At 36.2% G+C, this 6,032-nt stretch overlaps 1 long non-coding RNA gene across 2 annotated transcripts; it reads left to right on the top strand.

Moving 5' to 3' along the window:
* Nucleotides 1-332: 332 nt before the first annotated feature.
* LOC131531184 (uncharacterized) lies at nt 333-3,072 on the top strand. Of its 2 annotated transcripts, none has more exons than XR_009268593.1 (4): nt 333-531; nt 787-985; nt 1,602-1,888; nt 2,283-3,072. It is a non-coding gene; the product is annotated as an uncharacterized LOC131531184 (long non-coding RNA). The 2 variants fall into 2 exon arrangements; XR_009268592.1 differs by having other exon boundaries at nt 787-1,031.
* The last annotated feature ends 2,960 nt before the right edge of the window (nt 3,073-6,032 follow it).

The raw sequence follows: 6,032 nt of genomic DNA, 5'->3' as shown, positions 1-6,032 counted from the left end.
AGGGGTATCAAACTCAGTTCCTGGAGGGCCGCAGCCCTGCGGAATTTAGTTCCAACCCTGCTCCAACACACATACAATGTAGTTTTTAAATAAGCCTAAATGATTAGACTAGCTGGATCAAAGGTGTTTAATTAGGGTTATATCTAAACTGTGCAGGGCTGTGGCCCTCCAGGAACTGAGTTTGACACCCTTGGCCTACCCCATTTTTGCCTCCCTCCCACTGTTAAAATGCAACAAAGTAAATTTTATATGAGCTACTTTTTACTTTTACTTGAGTAGATTTTTAGACTGGTACTTTTACTTGTACTTAAGTAAAATTGCATTAATGTAATGGTACTTTTACTTGAGTAGAATATTTTTGTACTCTTTTCACCTCTGCTGATGGGAGATTCAAAGACAGACTGAAGCTGGACAAGAAGACTGGATCCCTCACCATCACAAACATCACAACTGAACACATTGGAGTCTATAATCTACAGACCATCAGCAGGAGAGGGACATTGTACAAAAGATTCCTTGTTACCATCAGACGTGAGTATCTTAGGTTTTTCTATTTAAAAAAATAATAATAATAACAGTTCTTCATCATACATTGAGGTTTTTCTGCAGGTAATTCAGCTGAAATGTAGCTGCTTAATGTTCAGACTCCATTCAGAGTTTGTTCTGTAGATCATTTTAGTTTCAGTGTGTGTTATTGGGTTTATAAAGTTTCTCTGTTTCTGTATGAAGAGGAGACAATATTAGAAATGGAGGGAGAATCAGTCACTTTATACCCTGATACTGAAGTACAGAAAGATGTTCTGATCCTGTGGATGTTTGGAGATGAAGATAACCTGATTGCTCAAATGATGGGGAAGACCAGAGGAACATACAGTATGAAGGTACTGATGGGAGATTCAAAGACAGACTGAAGGTGGATAAGAAGACTGGATCTCTGACCATCAACAACTCCACAATTGAGCACTCTGGACCTTATAAACTACAGGTCAGCAGAGGGACATCATACAAAAAATTTAAAGTTGCTATCCATGGTGAGCAATTTAAATGTTTATGTGAAGAGTTATTATGCATTGAAATGAACAAAAATTTGCAATATTTTGTACTAAACGATCAAATTACTACACAGATTTATCGTTCTACATGCATAGATATTGTGTTTATGTTAAAACCTTTTGTCATTTTGTTTTAATGTATACTAAAGTTACAAGTATCACACAATTATGGTGCATGTCACCTGCATAAAATCCTTTCTTTTTTTCATGTCCAATGAAGCTTTACTAGCTTGTTAATATCTCCTCATTTCTGTATGTTTAGATGTTTGTGTAAGATTTTTAATGTTACTGTCAGAGGTGAGTAGCTCTCAGGACCTATTATGACCTTTTCCAAAGTCTTGATTTTGTTTCTGAGGCCTGCTAGAATAGGTTTTTATGCTTGAATGTTAAAAAAAAACTTCTTCTTTTTTTTCTCGAAGATGAACAAATGTGTTATAGGATTATGATCTTCGCAGCAATTTTAAACTCTGATGTTCAAATTAACACACTTGATCTAATGGAAACTTTTATGTATTTCTCTGTTTCTACGTTGTGCTGTCACAAATGAAGCGAGGATGATTTTAGGAGGGAAAGAATGTTATTCTAAACCCTGATACTGAAACACAGAGAGATGATCTGATCCTGTGAATGTTTGGAGATCAAGATAATCTCATCGCTCAGCTGACTGGAGAGACCAAAGAGACCACATACGCTGATGCTGATGAGAGATTCAGAGACAGATTGCAGCTGCATCTCTGACCATCAAGAACATCACAAGCAAACACTCTGGAGCTTATAAACTACAGATTGTCAGCTGCAGAAGGACCTCGTCAAGGAGTTCAGAGTTTTCATGTGTTGTGAGTTTTCAGGTTAATTTATTAATGTAGATAAGGTCTTGTCAAATAATGCAGTATTGCTAAAAATGGAGCAACAAATAATCACATCTTTGCATTGTGCACAGAAAACTTCAGCCAACCATGTCACTTTACAGTAGTAAACAACTCATTTCTATTGACAAAATGCATTTAAAATATTTTGGAGGACAAAGAATGAGCTGCAGTAGGAAAGTGCAAAAGCTGTTTTGGGCAAAACATGAAAATGCTTTACATTCAGTGCTTCAAACAAACTCACAAGCATGCAGTTTAGTGCGGCTTTACCTGTCAGGGATTTTGATACATAAGAGTATTGTTTAATGCATAAAGTTGTTTTTTTTTTTCATTTGACAGTGAACTTTCTATATTTGTTCTCCAGGTGAATCTGGTCCCAAGACGGTGTCATTGATGGCAGGAGGAGAATGTTTAATTCTAATCACTGATTTTAATGTAGAAAGAGGTGAGCAGGTGCAGTGGAAACATGAACATAAAACCCTAGCAACTGGAATGAATGGAGACATCAATAACACTTCATATAGTGATGATGTGAGATTCAGAGACAGACTGGAGCTGGATCATCAAACCGGATCTCTGACCATCACAAACACCAGAACTGAACATACTGGAGTTTATCAACTAAAGTTCCTCAGCAGATGCGGAAAGAAAGTTTGCTGGGAATTCAATGTTACTATCGGTGGCGAGTAACTCAACTACTTACTCTACTTATATTCTACTTTTTATAGGTTAAAAAAGCTTCAGGTATTTATTAGAAAAGTAAGTGCTTTGTGATCATTTGCTTGCCCTCATGCCGTTCCAAATGTATGACCATGTGACTTTTTATTCTGACTCTTTCTTTCTTCAGAAGATCCAGATTAGTTCATTAGAAACTTCATGCTTTTCAAAATGATGAAAACCTAAGTAGAATTAAAATGTTTATGCTTCAAAGATAAACAAATGTCTTGAGGGTTTTAAAACAACAAATAAATAATGACAGAATTATTTTATTCTAAATAAAGGCAATTGTTCCATTTAGTGTAAGTTTCCAAAAAGGACCAAGCCGTCCATATAACTTGTGCACTAAAATCCAAGTCTTCCTAAGTTTGTGTGAGGAACTGGTCCAGATGTCACTTCAGCTTATACGTTCTCAAATCACATTTGCTTATTTTAACCCGGTGCATCAAAAACATGTCTTGCCAAGCTTGACGTCAGTTGTTAAACAACATTGGTTCCTGTATGTCAAGACAAGTGAGGTGACCCAAGAGAACTGATTTTGTACAAGACATGTTTTTTTCTAGATTTTGTGTGTCCAAAAATATATTATCTAATAAGTCTGTGATTATTGTTAAAACAGGATCAGATGGAAAAGCTCCTGAAGGTGAACTGAAAGCAGGTGCACTGTAAAAAGTGATAAGTTGACTGATCTTAAAAAATTTTAGGAAACCCATTGCCTTAAAATTATTAAGTACATAATAAAATAATAATAAAAAAAAAAAACGTAAAGTGAACTTAATTCAATTAACTTATTTTTTTAAATTATCATTTACTTAAGGCAACGGGTTTCCTAAATTTTTTTTTAAGTTAAGTCAACTTATCACTTTTTACAGTGTAAATGGTAATTTGATGGAAAATTGTTGACTTTGCTTTTGACGTCTGACAAAAACAAAACTGATTAAGATCTTCTCTCTTTTTAGTTTCTCTGTCTCGGTTTCTCAGATTCCAACGGAACTAGATTGAATGAATCGGAAATTATAGTGATGCCATTGCTGTATGGAGAGGTGTTACAGTCAGGGCCGGACGCTGAGGTAAGTGGTAAACAGAAATGACGTTTATTGAACAGGATGAGAAAAACAGAGAAGTGAGCAGGTGATCTGAGGTGAGTATGTTATATTGAGGATGCCACCGGGCGGATGAGGATGATAGTAACTGCTTTCTCTCCCACAGAGCTGTCGGGGTGACGAGACGAGGGGATCCACAACGGCACACACAATCAGACGACAGATGATCTGGGAGGAGAGGATAACACAAGGATGCAGAGACAGGAGGTAAGGTACAAACGGTAAGTATTCATATGCAAAGGCTATCTTTAGGAGAAGGTTTTCCAAGGTATGGAGTCCACATTGCATGAACAAGATCGGACACTGGTGTGCTTGACGTGAGGGTATAAATACTGATGTTGATGACTGATGTGATGGGGTGCAGGTGAGCGTGATTAGTATTCTGGTGATGTGGAACGCTGTGATTGGTGGGGTGTAGGGCCTGACTGATCCGTGACAAGAGGTTCCTGATGGAGTGAATATACAGCAGGGGACGAGTTCAGTTTGATAAGACACAGCCACCAGTGTCAATCACTCTGACATCTACAATGGAGCTCCATCTTTATGGGCCTCTAGAATCTGTCCTTTGAACGTGTTAAATGACCTGACGGCTGTTGAGCTGTTAAACTTATTTTTCTTTTTTTTCTATAGGTTAATCTATTTATTATTTTCTGATTAGTCAATTAATACTTTGGTTAGCTAACCAATAAATAACTCTAATTCCTGCCATGAATCAATAATCTAAACATTTATTCATAAAATACTTTTACAACAACATGGTAAAAATATAAAAATAATACATAATTTACATTTTAATCTTGAAAATCACAGAATTTTCATTTTTGTATGACTGTCCTATAGACAGTCCTAGACTGCGTGCATAAAAACCATCAGTCAGAACAGTAAAATATGATGTTGCATACGAGGGGTCAAGGGTCACAGGTTTGCAGGCCAGCTGGAAAAACAGCCTGACCTTCCAGGGTTTTTTCCCCATCAAGAGGTCAGGATTTAGCTGTTTTGCATGGAAAGTTTGACCCTGCTGTTAGCAGCTTTTCAGACACAACAGAGAGCTAAAGCACGGTCGCTACATTATAGGAGAGCAGACGGTTACCCTGTAAAAACTTTTGAATCTGCATTTTATATCTGGAATTTAATGAGGTACCTAATCAGACTAGAGGCTGATGGCAAAAACTGGCTGATGCCACCACAATTATTTTATAATTTGTGTTTTTGTGTAATTTTTGCAGCCCTGCATTTGGTAAAACTAAAGGTAGAATGTAACAAAAATCAAACACAATAAACATCATAATAATAGTATTGATCTATTAGAATATACTTTCAATAATAGTATTGATCTATTGAACATATATTTCCTCATTTAATCATTCACACTCATTTGAAAACTTAAAATGTACTCACTGGAACACTACATCTCCATGCTCAACTACAGTAAAGTAAGTATTTTGTCTTCTATTCACTATTATGTTGCCAGTGCTTTAAACATGTCAGATGTTTCTACTAATACAGATGACACTGCTGATGCACTAACTTTTATAGCTGGTCAGGCTATAACACAATTTTTTATTTATTTCACACACCTGTCACTTGAAAAATTCCACCCTGTCCTGTTAAATATGTTGAAAGTTAATAAAGATGATTGGTGGAGGCCCGTCTTCCTTCATTTTTAATTTGTAGCTGCTGTTCTAATAGTAGTTTAGTAAATGTCGATCACATATCCATTAATTAGCTCCCTCTATAATCAGGTCGATTGATCAGCTGTTCAAAATTTCATCTCAGGGTGATTGAAAGCGAAATACTCGGTGGTGATTGGCTTCTAACCCTGAGAAAGTGAAATAATCGATGGTGATTGGTTATTTATCAGCGTAGTAGAAACAGTTTTCTGACATTTCAGCCTGGATGAGAAAGTTTTGGAAAATGCTTGAAAATGCTAATATGGACGGAGAGTGTTTTAAAACAAAAACGCTGTTTTCAGATGTATCAGGATTAATGTAAGCCTTAAATGCTCACGGAGGTATGTGGTAAAAAAGAAATTGAAGCTATGATGGAATAAACTGCCAAAATAACATATGAACAACATTATTGCCCCAGCTTGAATCCCAAGAAAGCAAGAACAAAGGCAAAAGACAAAATGAAACAAGCAGATGAAATCACAAATTAAGTGATTTTTGGTCTAATTAAGAGATTCGATTAGCAAGATCAATGACTGAAAATTACTGAAAAGAGAATGGAGGGTAATGTTAAAGGGATAGTTCATCCAAAAATTAAAATTCTGTCATTAATTATTCACCCTCATG

Source organism: Onychostoma macrolepis, chromosome 22, assembly GCF_012432095.1.
Source record: "Onychostoma macrolepis isolate SWU-2019 chromosome 22, ASM1243209v1, whole genome shotgun sequence".
Taxonomy (NCBI): domain Eukaryota; kingdom Metazoa; phylum Chordata; class Actinopteri; order Cypriniformes; family Cyprinidae; genus Onychostoma; species Onychostoma macrolepis.
Note: the sequence above shows the minus strand (reverse complement) of the source record. Positions and strands in the feature narration are given on the sequence as shown.